This window comes from Betta splendens, chromosome 7 (genome assembly GCF_900634795.4).
Source record: "Betta splendens chromosome 7, fBetSpl5.4, whole genome shotgun sequence".
NCBI lineage: Eukaryota > Metazoa > Chordata > Actinopteri > Anabantiformes > Osphronemidae > Betta > Betta splendens.
This window is the reverse complement of record NC_040887.2, coordinates 6,288,197-6,306,998: the sequence shown is the minus strand read 5'-3', so window position 1 is coordinate 6,306,998 and position 18,802 is coordinate 6,288,197. Positions and strand designations below refer to the sequence as shown.

The 18,802-nt window shown below is 47.1% G+C and overlaps 1 long non-coding RNA gene across 2 annotated transcripts; it reads left to right on the top strand.

Moving 5' to 3' along the window:
* Positions 1-2,233: 2,233 nt before the first annotated feature.
* On the top strand, positions 2,234-18,802 carry LOC129604344 (uncharacterized). Of its 2 annotated transcripts, none has more exons than XR_008695141.1 (3): positions 2,234-2,315; positions 2,499-2,654; positions 18,623-18,802. It is a non-coding gene; the product is annotated as an uncharacterized LOC129604344 (long non-coding RNA). The 2 variants fall into 2 exon arrangements; XR_008695142.1 differs by lacking the exon at positions 18,623-18,802 and adding an exon at positions 4,446-4,536.

Here is an 18,802-nt window from a genome sequence, read left to right as displayed (position 1 = left end):
ATCAAGGGGATCGATAGCAAAGTCAACTAACACGGTACCGTAGCTAGTGCTTTAATCTCTACCTTCCTTGTAGGGTTCAGGATTGTGACCTACTGCCTGCTACACCTCCAGCAAATTAGGGCTTTTGTTAATGAAGTTGACATATCACTGTCTCTATTTAACATAAAGGATTTTAATCCAGAATAGACAGTTTTCCAAAACTCAAGGTTATGCTTCACCATCTCTATAAATTGATGACTATTAGATTGTACATAGGCCCCACTCATCTCCTATCACCTGCCTCCCACACTCCCACCTATTCTCCTACAGTACAGTCTGAAGCATCAACATGATGACTCGTTTGAAACACGGCAGCTCTGTATAAAGTTAAGTATGTCAGTGATCAGTTTTTAAAAAGCACACTTCATAAGACATAAATCTACAAGTTATTATACTGTAGATATTTTATGCTCTGTACCTTGGAATATGTTATATATACTACAACCCCCCCACGGTCACTGCAGAGGTCCAGGCAACCCATCCATCAGTGGGTTCCTCCTGATGTTGCAATACTGTGATACAGAATAATAAAGAAGTGAGAAAGACCAGAAAATCAATAGATTATTCTGCAGATCACTTGATTCAGTAATGATCCAGTCCATTTATCGCCGGGCCTGCTCTCAAGGGCGTACCCACCCCACCTCTGCCCTGCTGACTCCTTTGCCATTGGTACTACTAATTATAAAACATTAAAAGCTAATCACACGGCAGTCCAAGGGTACGACACACATACAGTTTGGCCATTTGGTCCTCAGAGAACACGCCGTACACCTGAAAAAACACTTGAATGTACTTCAAAGTACATGAACATGGTTTTTGAGGTATGATGCTAACTAGTCATTAATATAATGTGCACAATCACACACATTACAGCCTTCGTGGGTCAAGAAATACAGAAGCTCCAACCTGCTGCTAGAAGTCGTAATGTGTGAAAATACAAACGCCACAGAAGCAAATGAGCAGAAGAATTAGTCCAGGGCCTGTTGTGTAATTGCCTATTGATACAACGGTATGAAAATAAACTTTTGCAATCTAACCACAATTCGCAGCTTTTCAAAACCAAACTGCAAATAAAAAGCCAAACTAGACACGGAGCAGTTGGCCAAGAGCTGCGAGCGTCTGCGCCGCTGCAAATACCTGTTTTATGTTCATCAAAACAAGCTCAGGTTTCACAACGTAAGTGATACTGTACTTCTGTGGGCCGGGGGAACACAGTCAAACATGGGCGTGACATTTTGCCAGGTTTTAGTGGTGTAGTAGTGTCAGATGTATTCTACTGTATATGCAACTGAGAGCTTTTGGGACTTTTGGGGCAAAACCTTCATGTTAATCAGGCGCCTCCCGCAGCACAGGCCTCCAGACTGTCCTCCGGCAGGAGCCTGATCGAGGTCGACTCCTTTTCAGTCGCATTGCATGAGGCGGCCGGCGAGCTGGCATTCACCTTAATTAAACAAAGACATGTACAAATGTCCTTTAGCAGGTGGCTGTCTCATGGAAGTTAACAGTGGTGGCAGCTGCCTATGTATGGTAAACAGAGAGCATTTCTCAAACGCGATGGTGGCTGGTGGGGCTGGAAGGGGGAGCGGGGAAGATTGGACAGCTGTCACCATACCCACCTCACTGTGCTGACTTAGAGCTAACGCTCGATCAAGCCTTTGTATATATTTTTCCAGCGCGTTTCAACACTGTGTACACCTAGTGTTTGAGGCCGCACAGAGACACATTTGGTGTGACAGATGTACGCGGCACATGAGCAGCAGAGGGCAAGAGCTGAAATGCCTTCGCCAGTTGAATTGAAATCTGTCAAACTTCTGGGGTAAGCGTGAGTTTCCCATGACCTCGAAAGGAATAAGAAACTATTCTCCGCAGCAGCTTCATGCCTTTTGTAATAATTAAATATACTGAGGTGTATTTTTAAAGGTCCCCGTGGACGCAGTTGTTTGTCTTCTCATCCAGGGTGAATGTGTTTTTCCCATCTGGGCTATTTACATGTTAAAACAGCAGACAATAAGAAGTAGGTGGTCACTTCCTCAATCACTTCCAACAGGAAATTAAGGTGTGGGTCCTCTATGAAAACTGCAGCAATCGCACCAATCTGAACTTTTTTCAGGACAAACTGTATACTCTCAGATACGATCTATTTTTAAATCCCCAGCAGTAATTTGAAATGTGCGTCTGTGCGGCTCACGCTGGCTCCGTGTTCACATGTCAAATATACAAATGCTGCCTTCGTCAGGCCCGGTCACTGCACCATATGGCGATGATAAGATACGCAGGTAAAATCTAATTTTAATAAATTCCTAATCAGCTTGGAGGGAGACTGAAACAACATAGTTAATGGAAATGTGTATAGTCAGCAAGGTCTTTCACAGCTGTGGTCTTTAATAAGATTTGAGAGGCATTACAACAACACTGCAGTCAATGTCATGTTGGGCTGCTCCCTCTGTCTGTAACTCCAGCAGCGGAGAGAAGAAGGCGAGGAATAAAGGAGGAAAACATGGTCGTCTGTTTCAAAAGGGGCTGAAATCTGATCTCTGCAGGGAGAGGCACGGCTGATGGCACCGTGTCGTCCGTATCATCTCCCTCTGATCGCCCGTGCTTTCTAATTACATAAGGTGAGGAGGGCCGTCATTTTATCGTATTTGTTGTGCGCCGCTGCGAAAATAGAGAACGAGGGGCTCGCCGAGCTGCGCCAATTTACTTCGTTTCGACCTTGATTAAAGGAAAATTAATTGCCACGTCTCTCATTATGTCGCGGGCAGCATTTGATGACGCGAATGGAAAAACTTAGAAAATAAGACGCGAGGGCTCGGAGGCAGTGTGGGCTTGACCCGGATGATCAGGAGACGGCACGCTCCCCTAACGATGAAAACAAACAGGCCCGGTCCACACAGCAAAACGCAGGACGGGGAAAGGAGACCGTGTTTTGCAGACTAATTGTCTGTATTTGTTCTGCAGTGCTTTAGGAGTGCACAAATTAAACAGTACTTAAACTTAACTTTTTCTACTAACAACCACTTTTAAGACTCGGATCGTGCAGCAGCAAAACAAGTCATATCATGCAGTTGTTACAGAAATGTGCCACTTACAAATAATCACTAACCAAACATCTAAATCCTATTTATGGCCCTGGAGCCCCTGCAGCTCCTCCCCTTTGTGAGACACCATATGTCTCAGTGGATCAACTTCAGAAGTTTTCAGTAACCCCGGTGTATGATTACATGAGAATTTCTCCAGGAGAAGGCCTCCAGGAGGAGCAAAATGCTAAATGCTATTTTTGAAATGAAATTCTCCTTCATGTGGCTGCACCTGTTTCCCTGGGAGAGTAAACAGAGCAGACGCCTGATAGAGCGGGCCTGCCCCCGACACACACCTAATTGTAAAATATTTATTAGCTTTTGACACTCTTTAAAGCTGCACACTGGGACAAAGGCTACGCCGTTTCCTGGCGCGCCGAGCCGCTTGGGCTCCCCGGGGCCCGCCGGTGCTGGACGCACACGGGTTCCGACGCTCGGCTCCCGTCGACGGCGCTGAAATGAGTGTTTTTGCTGCTGCTGGGAGTTTGTGAGCATTTAGCTCACGTAAGCATGTGTCCTTGCTCGCGTGCGGGGAGGGATCGCTGCTTGGCACGCCTTGTCAAGCCATCATGGAAGCAATGGGGGCATTTGAATAATTGATTGAAATAATGTAAAGTAATCCAGTCAGCTTTCATTCTTGGCTCACCTGCACCTAATTCGAAGGCTGCTCTCAGTTGACAGGGGACAGGGAGGGACATTTAAGGACATGGGAGTGACACGGAGGAGAACATTTTACCCACCATTACCCAGCGGCTCTAATTTCTCTACTGTTGTTTCCAGCGGCGTTGTGGTAAAATAAAATGCTGTGTTAAACCGCGTGTCTGCAATAATCGAGCAGCGTGGTCGCCAGCAGGAGCCACACGTGACGTTGCCGTCACCGCCGCCACCGCTTTTTCAACCTTTGACATGAATTCAGGTCCAAATTATTTCTAGTATGTTCTCTTCAATTCTGTTTCAAGCGTGAAATGTCGGAAAACTGGTTTTAAGTAGGTTTCTCACATCTTGAACTCGGGAACAACGAACTGTGTAAATTCCTACCGGGAAGTAGAAATGTACTTCTTGGTACTTTACAAGCTCGAAGGTAAATATTGCAACATTGTTTTTAAGTACATGTTTATTCGGATAGGCTCATGCTGGATGAGAAACGATGGGACTTACACACTCCAGGGGTTTGAAGAGTAAAGCACATCAGTCTTGCATGACCAAGCATCTTTATTTAGACTGTATCCGAGCAAATGTTTCCGTTTTATGATTGACAGTCTGTTCCCAAATCACCTTAGAAATATTTCGAACCTTCCTTGTGTGTGCTAATTGGTGTTTTTCATTCAGTGACAGATCTGGAGTCGTATAGAAGGAGAAACCTTACCAGAAGCACCCAGACGCACCTGAGCTTCACTTCTGCTGCACAACAGCACAGTTGTTTTTTGATTTTGTTTGTTTGCTTTGCATCAACTTGTTGCTTCATTTTCGTAAAAATGGTCATTGTTGAGGCGTCCGATCCCGGGTAAATGGCACGGCGATACCTCTGCATGTTCACACCTCGAGCAACAGTATAAAGGAGCCTGGGCGCCCCCCCCCCCATTGGTTAAAACACCGTTGCTTTCAGCGCGTCACGTTGAGTGCCGCTGGACCCAGTATATCACCTGATATGGCGTTTATCCTTGAAAGCTTCAGCTGAATACATCAAACTCCCCCGGCAGCGACGGAACTTGACATGTCTGTCCCCCACTACAGCTGCTGGAGCGCTGTTAAATTGATCTTCTTTAACGCGACATCATAATTTAAAGGAGGCGCAAAGAGAAACGTGTTTCTAAATGTAAATTTCGGCGCGAGCTGCGTTTTCCGCGCGATGCAGCAGTTAATAATTCGCCGTCCTCCCCTCGGTTAGCGACTGGCGCCGCACAAAGTGTTGGGTTTTAGGACACGGGGGTCACACCTGTTGTGGAACTTGATAGAAGGCTTATTTATAAACTTTCTGAGCTCTAAATTCCTCCTTCAGAGAAAATGTTGACACGCGCAGAGCGAGCGGGGTCGGATGAGGCGCCTGTTTGAGAACGTGAGGAGAGTCCATATGAATCAGAAAGGAGAACGCGAACGGGGCGTCGGATCGGGCCGACGTGGGCCTCGGGTTCAGGCCTCGGAGTCAGCTGCTGCTGTCATGACATCACATTACGCTGTGTTCAGAGCCTTGCAAATAAAGAGGCCGAAACAATCACACAGGAGAGCCTAAACTTAGTGCCCCCTGAGCTGGTGTGTGTGTGTGTGGGGGGGGGGGTGATGTAATAAATGCAGAGTGGGTTTCAAGCATGAGATGGAATAAGTTATAGCTGGACACATGCAGCACACGAATCAGTGTGTTACTGCTCATGATCCACCGTCGCGTTCCCACATCATCATCGTCTCCATTTTCCCTCAAAGAAGGACCAAACTATCAAAGGAGATGTTACATCATTTGCAGGAATCTGTTGGTGTCCTTCAGCCCGAGGTCACTAATAGGAGGATCATTGTATTCTGCCCCCCCCCCCCCCCCCCCCCCCCATCTATCTCTCGTAGTGGTTCCTCTAACATTTAAACAGGGTTCAGGTCATTCTGCACCGGTCGGGGCGTTATGGGGACCAGATTGCAGACAAGTAAGCAGATACTCCACACTTTATTATAGACATGTGGGTATAATATTAGTCATCTGTGCCAATGCCGGCAAAGCTAACAGGCGAACCGCGTGACGAGGCGCAACAGCAGACAAATCGATGGCACAAAACAGATTGCAGCGCGGTGATTCCCTTTGCTGACAGGCCGTGGGATAGTTTGGGCTTTTAAAAAATAGCGACATCTTTTAAGGTGACCCCCAGAGTGCTTCTTATAAAATTACAAGAGACAGAAATCCATTTGCAACTGTGCTATAACACCGAGATTACATTGTTACTTTAGAGCCTCGGTGCAAATTAATTTGAGCTTCATTTCATGTATTATATAAATGGATGGTGGTAGGAAAATTAAATCCCAGTATTGCGCATTTCTATATATTGTTTTATTTCTGTGGAGGCTGTTCTGGATCACTGTGCTTGCCTTTCAATTGGCCAGCGGGGCAAGGTTCCAGCAGATTTAACTCCTTTATAGCTGCGGCCGAGGAGAGAGGAGAGGGGACGGAAGCGCTCGATGCTCCACGCGCCGCTCGTGGAAATGCACGTATGATCGGGCGATAGAGGGAAGATCTGGCAGATTAACAGCTGTCAGAGTCGACTACCTCTGCAGCTTGTTTGTGAAATCTGCGTCTGCGGTTCCGTAGACCGCTGCAGATGAGCGTGGCCCGCAGCACTGTAAGAGAAAACCTCTATTATTGCGTGACTTTGTTTGCTTTAGAGTTTTATTCCCAGCTATTAATCACGGTGTAAATATAGGCTGTCAGAGGCGGATATGCTCCTCCAGCTGAAAACCGAAACACACAACCTTTATGGTGTCTCTCCCAGCTGATGTTTTAGTCGAAGTTTTCTTTTAGTGTTCATAAAAAAGGCTGTGACCTGCACTGTGCGCAGCTTATTGTGCGTCTGAAACACAAACCCGATGGTACTTCCCCTCCGCTTCCAGCCCTCAGCCTCGACAGAGTCACCGCAAAGTTGTAAACTGTGACTGGGCAAAGCGCCGTCACGTCCAACCCCAGCCACACATATGGAGGGGAGCGCGGCGTGTCAGCGGGGCAGCCCCCAGTCAGGTATGAATATCGCAGCGTCGCCGGCTATCTGGGGACCTCGGAGCCATGTGTTGACATGCATCGCACTGTTAGCTACATCGCCTGGTCATATCGGGGACAGGAAAGAAGTGGCGGAACAGAAGCGCTCCAGATGTTCTTCATCAGTGGGCCACAGGGGAAGCCTGTTACCACAACACCTGGCTCGCTGTGCACGGAGGAGGCCGCTCGCCGCTCGCTGGCAGGACGGGATCCACTGCCACCATCCACATGGACTCTGTCATGTAAATGCCACTGTGGGTGGAAACTCAATGAACAGTGCATGTGCTGTACGTTCCCGACGAGGGTTGGAGTCAAGAATCCTTTCTAATATGTGCACAAAAGTAAATCCTACGACCTTATGTCAATGCTGAACTTATAACATGCATAAGAATTTAAGAATTATGAACACACAGCTGCAGCTACCGCACGACTTGATGTAGAGGAGTCACACTCAACTAAAAGAGCCTCGGCTTTTATTTTGGCGAGGAGAGCAGGGAAAGTGAAGAGGGCAGCGACACAGGTGAAAAATGACAGACGCCACGTTCAATAAGACCACTGTTAAAATCTCCTTGACCTCCGAGTCATCAAGTAGCAGCCCCAGTTTGTTTCATATTTTCCCCCCCGCTGGATCAATGGTGGCATAAATTCGGGGCCCAATGACAAGAATAATTTAAAACAGATCTATAAGCGATAGAACGCTATTCCCTGTGGTCACAGATGCATTACAATTTTCTGGATTGACAACATGAATCTTGGAAAGCTTCGCCAAAGCAAAAACACTGGCATCCTCCTGTACAGTATATGACCAGGAGCGCGTGTGGTGAGTTCAAGCGCATATTGAGAAATCGATGCGTTCTGAATTTCTGGGGCTTTTCTGCTCCGATCAGCAGGTCGGAGGGGCAAACGTACGCGGAACAAACGGCAAGCTGGTTTTAACACCAGCTGAAGATGTTTTTCATAACCTCCTGCAAATAGCTTTAAAAGAGATGCTGTTACAGACTAACAGAAATCCGGACACGTTTCTTTTTTTGCCTTGTTTTTTGTGAATTTAGCTGAAGTGACACATCTGGGCGACTTATCAAATCCCAAACCTGTTCAAGCCTACACACAGGCACCATTTCCCTGCTTAGAGGACAAGATTATTGGAGTTCACGCTAATACTGTTTTGCAAAGCATAAAAGCCTCTCGCTGATAAATATTAATTTGAGCCTTCATGATGTATTTGGAAATTCCAGCTAAAATGTCACCACATGGAACATTAATGTAATATTTCAAGGCCTGAGAGCAATACTCATATTGATTGCATTTATTTGACTCAGGGGAGGAGAAATAATTCTTCAACGTGGAGACACATCTGGTAGCCAAAGATGCGATGCAGGGAATGAGAAAATGCAAAATAACAATAAAAAATAATAGGACTTGTATTTAAATGCATTATCCCGGCATTGTTTGGATACCAGTGCCTTATTATAGCTGAGGAAAGACAGATGCACCCAGGTCTTTTACTGCTACCTCTGAAAGGTTTAATTTTCTATAAAGTGTTTAATGCCCAACAAGCAGAGAGCAGATCGTTTGCATTCAGCGATTTGCTCCCGTACCTGCTGTTTGCAGCGGCTCCCCTGTGATAAAGCTAAGCGGCTAAATGACAGGCGTCCTGGGAGCGTCTCCTTTTGGTGCCAACGCTGCCTTTTCCTTCGCAGGGCTGCGCTGCGCTGCGCCGCGTGCGCCCGTCCGTGCGGCCGCGCCTCTCCACATCTGCGGCGCTCATCCGGAGACGCGCTCAACTTCAAGGCGTTGTCGCACGAGGACCGCGTCCTTTGTTGTTAACGATCCGGGCAGCGGCTCGAGGCGTCTGACTGTCTTTGCGCGAGGGAAGCGAAGTCTGAGCAGCTGCAGCAGCAGCAGCAGCAGCATCTTGACCCTCAGCCCACGGCTCGCACAATACGTGTTTTTGATAAATATATATAAATATTCGACAAAAATCATTATGAACAAAAAAAAGTCCCCACATGCCAGAACTTCTATTCATAGGATACAGTAATGATGAATGACCCGTTAATAAGAAAAACCTCCGCGTGTGTTCATTCATGTGGTATAGGCAAAAAAATATTGTGTTTATCACGCCAACGACTTGTTAGTCAGACACAACTACCGATTATGTCTTCGTGCGACGCACAAACAATAATAACTGGAGCGCAAAGTGGCCGCGAAGCGTCCCGCTCCGTGATTACCGCGCGCCGAATAACGACACCGCGTGTGAATAGCAGTATTTTTTTATTTTTTTTTTCATTTTATTTCCCTAAGACGCGCTAAATAAGAGAAGCGCTTGTCAAAAACTTTTCTCAGCAGAACGCCCGAGCGTCCGCCGCGCGCCCGTGCGCCCTCGCTTCGGCACGGCTAAAGCGCCTCCCGCTGGCGCATCTCAGAAGCGGCGCTCCTCGACGCGCACCTGAGCGCCTCCCGCTCTGCTTCCCGTGGATTCCGCCTCGTTTGGGAGCGGGACCGAGTTCTCTACCGGTGTTAACGACGCAGCAGGAACAACAGGACGCGGAGAGACAGGCTGGAAAGCGGCACCTCCCCGGTTCAGGTCGTTCCCTGACAGGATATTTACTGGAAACGTTCCACGTGTTTTCACGTGAAAAGGCAGACGGCAGCCAGTTTAATTAAGTCCGCCACTAAGGCCCATTTTCTGTGGGTCCTGCTTTAATGGGTTGGAGTCAGACTTGGGTTTGGGGCTAAATGAGCCTCCACTGGTCCCAGTTGGCTGTTCAGCCTGCTTTGCTCCCGTTAAACACAGGCCTTTACAAAAAGAATCTGCAGCTCTTGTTTATGCGAGTGTTTAAGAGCATTTAGGGCACGTTCTGGTTTTACTGGCAACTTTACAGCGCGGAGCAACAGGAAATACAGACGTCGGACGAGTCCTGCTCTGAATCCAAAGCACGCGTCCAGATGAGCCACCAGGAAACCGCGCTGGTCTGTAGGTTCACGCTCCCAACAGACGCTGGGCGACTCCAGCAGTCGCTGTGCAAAGTGTGTCAAATCCTGCACCGCCAATCAACTGCTCTCCCGCTCGTCTCACTTTTCACTAAAACTTCGGAATCGTCGCTGAAACGTCCGGGGGCCTTTCCCGCGCGCGCCAGGAAGCGCACACACGCAGCGTTTTCTGAAAATTCATAACAATAAACATGCAACCGCGGATATTCTGAATAATGGATTTGCACAACAACCCAAGACAACGTCTTCAAAAAGCAAATACCTTTTATCGCCATCTGTAGCCGGCACCTGGGAGGGAGGGCTTTGTGTGCAGCAGAGTGAGGAGGGAAATCACAGTTTTGGCGCAGACAATGTGAGCATTTAAATAAGAAATGGAAACCGAGCCCAACTGTTTACTTTATTTCTCAATTCCCACACCAGTTGATGAAAGTAACACAAAAAAAGCAGCGGAAAGCTGAAAGAGACACTTTATCCCACTTGCAAAGACAGAAACACGCCGCAGAACATTAAGCGAGCGACGTCCGTACGTGACACGTGTCAAATCTGCTTGAGTTCTACATTTTAACTTGTCTGAATGAAGCGCAGAGACGCCGTTTTTTTTCCGCCTGGTCCTGAACTCCTCGCGACACAAAGCGGCGGCAGCAGCGCGCGCCGCCGGGGCTCGACATCAACAGCAGCATCCGTAAAGTGGTTGCACCGTGGCAGGTGATTTAATGGTTGTCACGGCGGCGGCACAAGTGAACACAGACAGGATTCCAGTCAAAGCTAATATTTGTGATGAATCACTGTCACTCCGGAGGTAAATGTAACACTAATAGACACGCGGAGATCTACTGTTAGCCGCTGTTGCTAATGAGCATATTCTTTCTGAGAGGTGGTGTCACTCCGGTGAGCTGGTTCCATACAATAAGGAGAGAAATGAGGGGGCTTATATTGGATTGAGTGTAATGAGAGTGTCAGAGCTGGGTGGTGGAGCTCAGACGCAGAGGCCTGAGAGGCTGCAGGACCGGCTTCCTCCATTAGGCTCCACATCCACAGGGGTGGACTGTTCACTCGAATGCAGCACCGAGGCCACTGCTGAGGCATCGTTTGACGTCACCGGCAGTTCATTTTTTTCCCACGAAGCGATGAAGTGTGAAAAACAGACAGCATCCTCATAAAATGTGTTTCCCTAAATCTGAGATGGGACCATTCAGTTCTTGCTAAACCATCCTCCATTTACTTATTTACCACTTTTTATCTATTCTCTATTCAGGGTGCGTTTTATTTCTTATTTCTCCCCCAGTTGAAGTGACTTGTTGATATTTAGTTTGTCTTCATAGACTCAGATTTAATCCCATGGGGTCAAATGTGCATTGAGCCAAGGGTTCTGGTGAGGTAATGCGTTCGAGGCATTGAATAGGAGAAAGCCTTCATCTAATAGAGCTGAACGGTGTTGTTCTCTTGCACTCACATACAAAGCACATTTAATAGAGAAAATCTCCAGAAAAACACATGAACATCAGTTCACAGTTTCCAGCAGCTTCAGTTGAATCATAGAGTCAGACAGCGATTATATTTCATTTTCAAGTACTAATGCCAATGTAGATTTACAAATGCGCCTATTTAAACCAGAAACCACAAAAAAGCCCAAGTCACTAATCTCACAATTACTTAGTCCCTCTGGCCGTCGACCCAGGCTTTGAAGTGCGTCCCGTGAACCGAGCGCCTCCCTCCGTCCGACCAGACGTGGCAACGCCATGTGACGTTGCTCAGTCCTCGGAGCGTTCGCTCTCACTCTGCGGTCCGTTACGTGTGCCGGGGCCAAAGAGGCCCTTCCTACGTCCCATCAAAGCCTGACGAGCTGATTCCTGTCGGGGTCCTCGCTCGGTCCCGCGCGTGGAAGCAACGCGCCGGCTCCACGGCTCCGCTGCCTCCCAACACATCCAGCCCCAGCCCTCAATTGCTTGTTTAACTTGACACATAATTACTGTGGAAATATTTGTGTATTTTGTACGAGTGCCACAGTCTGCATTGCAACCGACTGCCAAGTCCTCACAGCTCCCACTGCAGCTATCGCAGCCAGAATCCCTGATTAAAACAAGATGCTTTCATTTGGGCCAGCTTTGGAAGAAATCACTCCCAGAGACGGGCCTCTCCTGCCAAGGCCTGCTGCTCCGGGGCCGGCCATGTGTGGCAAAGCCGACACGCTCGCTGTAGCAAAGGGGCTTTTCTGTGTGTGTGTGTGTGTGTGTGTGTGTGTGTGTGTGTGCGCGCGCGCCCACGCTACCGTACTGAACGAGCCTCCGCTATCAAAGCGGGGCTGTGACAGACCACAGTGTAGCTCGGTCGGTGCCGCTCAGGTCAACATGAAACATCGCTCTTAAAGCTGGTGGAAGGTCTGTTATTAAAAAGTCCACGGAGGCTGAGGTCATCGCTGTCATTTTTACAGAGAAGCCTTTAATTCTACACTCATTTAATAACTCTTTATATTAGGGGGACTGTTAAACACAAACTGTTGCCAGCGCCCAATAATTCCCTCATTATTTTTAGCTTTAATATGTGTTTTTCTGTATTATGAAGTGTGTGTATAGATTATTGGCAGTTGAGACAGAATATTTTAAAGACGACGACTGTGTAAAACATTATTTTAGGACAAGATTGACTTAATCCTACAAATTAAAATCATCATCATCATTTATTCACTGGTTGCTATGATTCACAAGTTTACTAAGATGAAAGAAATAACAAAACAAGAACTGTGATTTAGCTCGAAAGGAAACCCGTCTGAATCTGCACTTGCGGCCGCGTTCATGAAGTGACGCGTGTAATCACGGAGTGGCGGCCGTGACTGCAGTGACCGCTGTGTGACATGGCGCTCTGACAGGTAGTGGAGTCACTCCCATGCGGCGGCGACTGGACACGCGAGGGGCCGCGGACCGACCGTCAGCCTTGACTCACTGACGAGAGTCTGACGAGTCACCGCGGCTCCGTCCCGACACCTGTCACGCAACTCCAGATCCTAATTTGTTTGGCTGAAATTGTTGATTTGCAGGGTCAAGTTGTTTTGCAGGCCGAAACGCGGCCGGTCGCGTTCCGAGGAGCAAAACAAGCGAAAGCCTCCACTTCAGTCAATGCTGGGGGCCACTATCATGTAAATTGGGTCCTCATTCACAATATCCAAAGCAAATTATCTTCATTAGATTTCCAAAACCATGCGACTGATTTGTCAAGCTGTGAATGATAATGAAGTTGTCTGGTTAATGAAGGGCTGAAGATGCAAGCTTTCACAATCACGATCATCTTCTATATAACCCTTATGAATATTTAAGAATCTTAATTCTGTGTATAATTGCTCAGCAAAGCTTGGCATCTCCATAGACTTCACAAATAAACCCCGTGCTGCAGCCGAGGAGACAGACCTGCCTATATTTCATTAATGGCAGAAATTAATTAACTTGTGATAATATAGGATGTTACACTTGCAGGATCTGTGGGGAACCGCGGAGCAGGAAATGTGACGGAGGCGCGCGGGTTTCTGTGAACCGTCTTCTGCGAGTGCGATTCACAGAAACGTGAGGCGCGTCGGGAGTTGGTGCTTTCAGTCGCCTGTTTCAACCTGTGGCTGAAGGTGACTCTGAGCTCTGAACAGGAAGATCAAAGGGATTCGTGTCGTTTCAGCGAGGAGCACAGGGTCAGCAAACAGGAAGTAAATAGGCCTGCTTGTGTTGCGGTCCCACCCGGCGCTTATTCCCACAGCAGCTTCGGGAGTGGATTTGACTGTCACGCTGGAAATCCTCAGTCAAATAAAACAAAGTGGGGCTGCATCGATGCTCTGTCTTGTTTTATATGATGGCTTGAAATAAATGAACTTTAAATGGAACCTTGGCAGGGACGTGGGCTATTGATCGATTGAAGCAGGAGCTGAAGTTTAAGGGCACAGCTTTCCCGGGGCTGGGGCTGTAACTGGAGTAATGAAATTGATTAGGCCAAGGGAGGGTGACAAGCCAGTAGAGTCAAGCCCTTGATGTAAGGAAACAAGAGTGCCATCTAATTGGGGTGTAATATGGGTCTTTAGAGGACATTAAGCACACAAGTGGCGGAAGGGAAGCCACTCTACTGGATGGAGCCAAGACGATGCTGCAGCCGTGTTATTATTTTCTAATTATTCACTCAGCTGATTGGATCAAAGGAGTCAGAACCGAGAGTCCAGCCAAGGGTCAGCTCAGACCCGGACCCGCTCCCCGAGCCCCATCCTGTGCGCCTGAAGCGGACAGGGCTGATGTTTGAACCCGGCCCGTTGGGTTCTGGTCATCACAGGTGCCCGTCCGGTCCGAGAATCAGCTGTTCGGCCCGCTTCCTGGGCTTCGCTAACCGCGGGCCGGGATCACGGGGAGTGCAGCGTCCTCCTGTCTGTCAGCGGAGGCCCCGTCCGGTGAGCGGGAGCATCCATCTCCCGGCCTGAACTGTCTCACTCAACCGGATGGCCAGAAGTTACGGTGCATTACAAGCACTTACCGCAGTGATATCAAGGTTCACCTCCGATTTCCAATCTCGGGCCAGAATAGTGGGCTGGGAGGCCGTCATTAAAAAGCCATTACATGCCCATATTTCATATACCAGTCTCTCCTGTGTTTCAAGGTGTTAAAAGCTCAATGTATATTTCCTCTATATTTAAGCAGCAGGACAACGGAGCAGCACATAGCATCCCACTAGCGGCCATTGACCTTGGCCTAGCCAGCCTTCATTAGCTTTTAGACACTTATCAGTCATAACTGGGTTTGTCCTCTCCGCAACGTTTCCTCCTTCACTTCACTTAGGCCGGAAAATAATGGCCGAAATCCATTTATCTGCCATTTCCAACAAGTGCGTGACATTAACAAATTATCTACTTTTCACTAAGTATGGCCGAGGTACCCTCTGAAGGATTCCTCCACTCTGTGGCCAAGGTCGGACCTTCTTAGAAACACACGCTTTTTTCCCTACCTGAGCTATTTTCCTTCCCCCTTCCGTCTTTAAATATTCATCCCGCTTTTGCCCGGCTGAGGTTTTATGAGCACTTTCAGCCATATTTCTCCAAACACACATCTTTATTTGTTTTTGATTATTTATGCTCCACTCCGACTTTATAACTCACATCCCTAGGAAAACATTGATCCAGGAGGCAAATGAATCTAATTAGGACCTCTTTCTTCTGTGCTGAATATTGACTTGTTTTGAAAGGTGCCTCTCCATTTCAGGCGAATGTCTGTGGAATGCTCCGTCCCAATCTCTTTAAGGAAAACATATAAACGCTGATGAGATATTTTAGTCCGCAAATGCAATCCTGTGCAGATCCATAGTGGCGCCAAGACGTTCACGATGTATTAGATTAATTGCAGGATGTCATCAGGGCGCTGGTTTTCGCTTCTCAGGAACCACTAAGCGGCAGTTGTTTTTATATTCTGGAGCCTTAATCTGAAATCTCCCCAGCACTCAGCCTCAGTGATGGGACGTGTAATCTCACCAGTGCACTCTGGTGCTGCAACACCCAGGACTCCCAGGCTCGACCCGTCAATCCAGTCAACAAGGCCACTCCAGTGACTCCACCATGTACCATTAGTCAAGAATCATCTCCGCTACGAAGAATCTTTGTTCCCGACACAGAAAACTTGTGTTCCATCTCGATCAGTGAGGAAATGGGGCCTGGCGAGGCGTGCGTCATCTCGCATTTGTCTCCAGCCGCCGTCCCGAGGCACCAGCGCTTGTTCACAGCATTACGCCGCCAGCTTTTGATGTAAAGCCTCAGCATTTCTCCATTTCACACAAACCCGATTCTAATATATTCCGCTGCATTCCATGTAGTTGATTTCTATTTAAAACGGTCATGATTATTTTATTTTGTAACATTAATGGAAGTACATTTGGGGTGGAGGAGGGCGGCGGCGCGGAGGCATTTGCAATTCATATTCCCCTTCATGATTACATTAAGAGTATGTTCTGTCATATTTGATTAATGTATCGTGTTTTCCTTAAAACGGGATTAAAATATGAAAACTGACAGAAATGAGGCTATAACAAAGAATGATCAATTTTTAATAATCTACTCGGGGTAAAAAAAAAAAAATGAAGTGCTGCTTAGAAATGCACAGAGCAGGATTCTGCAACATTTTGTAATCAGTGTTCGGCTGCAACAACAAGCTTTGTTTCAAGGCGCAGACACAATTAACATGAAAGGCTGCCAGGCCGAGCTTTTATGCTAAGGAGCCTGAATTGGAGGCTAACAGCGGTTGCCAGGTGCGCGCGTTGTACGTACCGCGCCGCGCCGCTCCGCGCCGCGTGTTGGTGTCAAACTGTCCGCGTTCGGCGACGCTTTTTATGAGTCGAATCCGCGACAAACAAACCTCGTTTACTGTAGACATCTTGTAAATCTCCCCGCGATTCCCCCGAGCAATCATAAAGTTTAACGCGGGCGCTTTAATTCCAACAGGTGAGCTCGAGTGGAAACATAAATAACGGACAAACGCTGCAGGAGCTGAGGTACAGGTGGGACAGATGTTTTTTTACGGTCGCGTGATCTTCTACAGGAAGTACATATTTACAGGAACGCTCTCTATTAAAGTCTTTACACAAGCATGAATTTGTTGGAATATTTAAGAAATCAAATCAAGCTTTTTAAACAGTGTCAGCTTTTTTTTTTTTTTTTTTTAAACAAAGCGTGTTGGAGCAAACGTGGGCCTCCACTTTCACTGTCAGCCATTTAGCCTGACCATGGGTGACTGTGAATTAAAAAGAGGGTCTTTATGTGCGACCCCGCAGCACAAAAGGCTACATCCATAACTTCCAGAGACGGACGGGGACCATTAGTCGCCACTGCTGGGCCACCTTTACATTAAACCATGTCTGTGGACTAATCACTGAGCTTCAGAGTCAAACTACTGGTCTTAATGGTTCCATATGCACATGCGTGTGGGAAAACAAGGTGAGGTGGATTCGAGCGACGTTTTGCGCCGTCGCTACTCGGAAAATGGCTTTCAGGAACATCCTTCCAGTGGGCTGGCGATTAAAGCCGCTGATCGCCTGTTAATTTCCATCATATGACATCAATGGACCGGTTTGAGTGCGTTTGTGTGTGAATGGGAGCCTGTTTGCAAATCACATCCACATGTCCCTCCGCGAATCAAAATGTCTCTAAAAGCCAGTTATTAGTGCTGAAGTGGGGCTTTTTCCGAGGATGAGCAAAGACAACAAAGTGTGATCGGGGAACCAGAACCACATGGGTCAGGGTTGATGCTTAACACAAGCTACAAACTATTAGCAGCTGTCGCTATGGCAGAGTGGAACAAATGTGAGCTACAGTGGGTTAAACGCTCTGCTTATTCTTCTACTTTGTAGTCTTCATTTTGTGCCATTATTGGTGACACGGTTTATGTTTACGTATCACACACACACACACACACACACACACACACACACACACACACACACACACACACACACACACACACACACACACACACACACAATAAAAGCTACCACCATGAGCTAAAGTGAGCTGTTTTGACTTCTAATGTTTCAAATAAAGTGGAACACAAGTGTTTTGATTGTGCTTTTCTAAAACAGTTAGAGCCACTATAAAGTCGCTGCTTGTGCAGAAATCAGGTAAATGATACGGTATATCCTGCTTAAAAAGGATTTGCAAACCATTTGGCCTGACTGCTCTTCATATTACCTTAATGTCTCCCAAAAGGCCAAAGCCAGGAATGAATTATTGATAGCCATCATATGGATCGCACACTGTGGCTCCACATGCCTATTAGATGGTTTTGTTCATTCATTTACGCTTGCTTGGACTGCTGCCTCGGACGACGCATCACTCTTCTTCTTTTACTTTTATCCATTAGCTGTTAACAATAATTGACTTTATGCAGGTTGCTGAGTTTCGAGCAAACAGCGAAAAGCCTCGTAGCCTCGCGGAGGTCGAGCTCTCTCTCTCTCCCTCTCTCTCGCTCTCTCTCTCTCTCTCCCTCGCTCGCTCCGCCGGTAATTTGACCTTTGACGTTTCTGGCTCATTTAGGCTTCGCCGTGGAAATTGCGGAAGGGAGAGAAGCCGCTTTCGTGCGAAGCAAGGGTTGGATTGATAATTGCTAAGTTTAAAAAACAGAAATCTAATTGTGTGGATCTCCCTGGGGACTAATATTGGACTATCTTTTAAAAGGCCCACAGTATCCCAGCAATGATTTATTGCTGAATTCCAGTCATTTTCAATACATTATAGTTTCCAAATTGTGTTTAAATTGAGTGTAGAGGAGAAAAGGCCATTAGGAGATGCAGAAATGAAGATTATATTTAAATATTCATGCACTCTGTACCTTATTATTGAATCTGTACACTAACAAAATCAATATTAAGTGCAGTTTGACATAAATTTATTTATGAATTTCGACTTTCTAAGTACTTGCATTTTTTCACTCAAAAAAGGTTGAGTATAATGCTGTAATGATATCAAAACAGAGTGTCAGAGTGCATTAGTCTGGGAGTTTATGAACCCGCACATAAAAACTCAGGAGCGTCCCCGTAGAAGCGCTTACTAGGCAGAAATGTCGCTTTTTACAAACATCAGTCATTTTACGGGCCGTATCGCGCGGCGCTGCTCGGCTGTGGGTGATAGTTAGAGCGCCACGCAGTCATCTTGTTTGTCCTAAATGAGATCTTTGCAGTAAGCCGACTTGTATTAAGGCCTGCGAGTGGGACTGTGTAACATTTAATTAAAATGGATGTCTCTTGCTGTGCCTAACCTGTCCCCCTAACTCCTTCTTGTTTCCAGGCCATGTCTTTGTTTAGACAACAGCCCAATGTGACACTTGTGACATGAGGACGCTGTGGTTCGGAGGATTTCCCCGCCGCACGCGTCTTAATACGGCAGCATAAAATACCATGTGATTGGCTGTCCCTCGCCGAAAGCCTCAAGGAGAATTATAAATATACTGCCACTAATAAAATATCA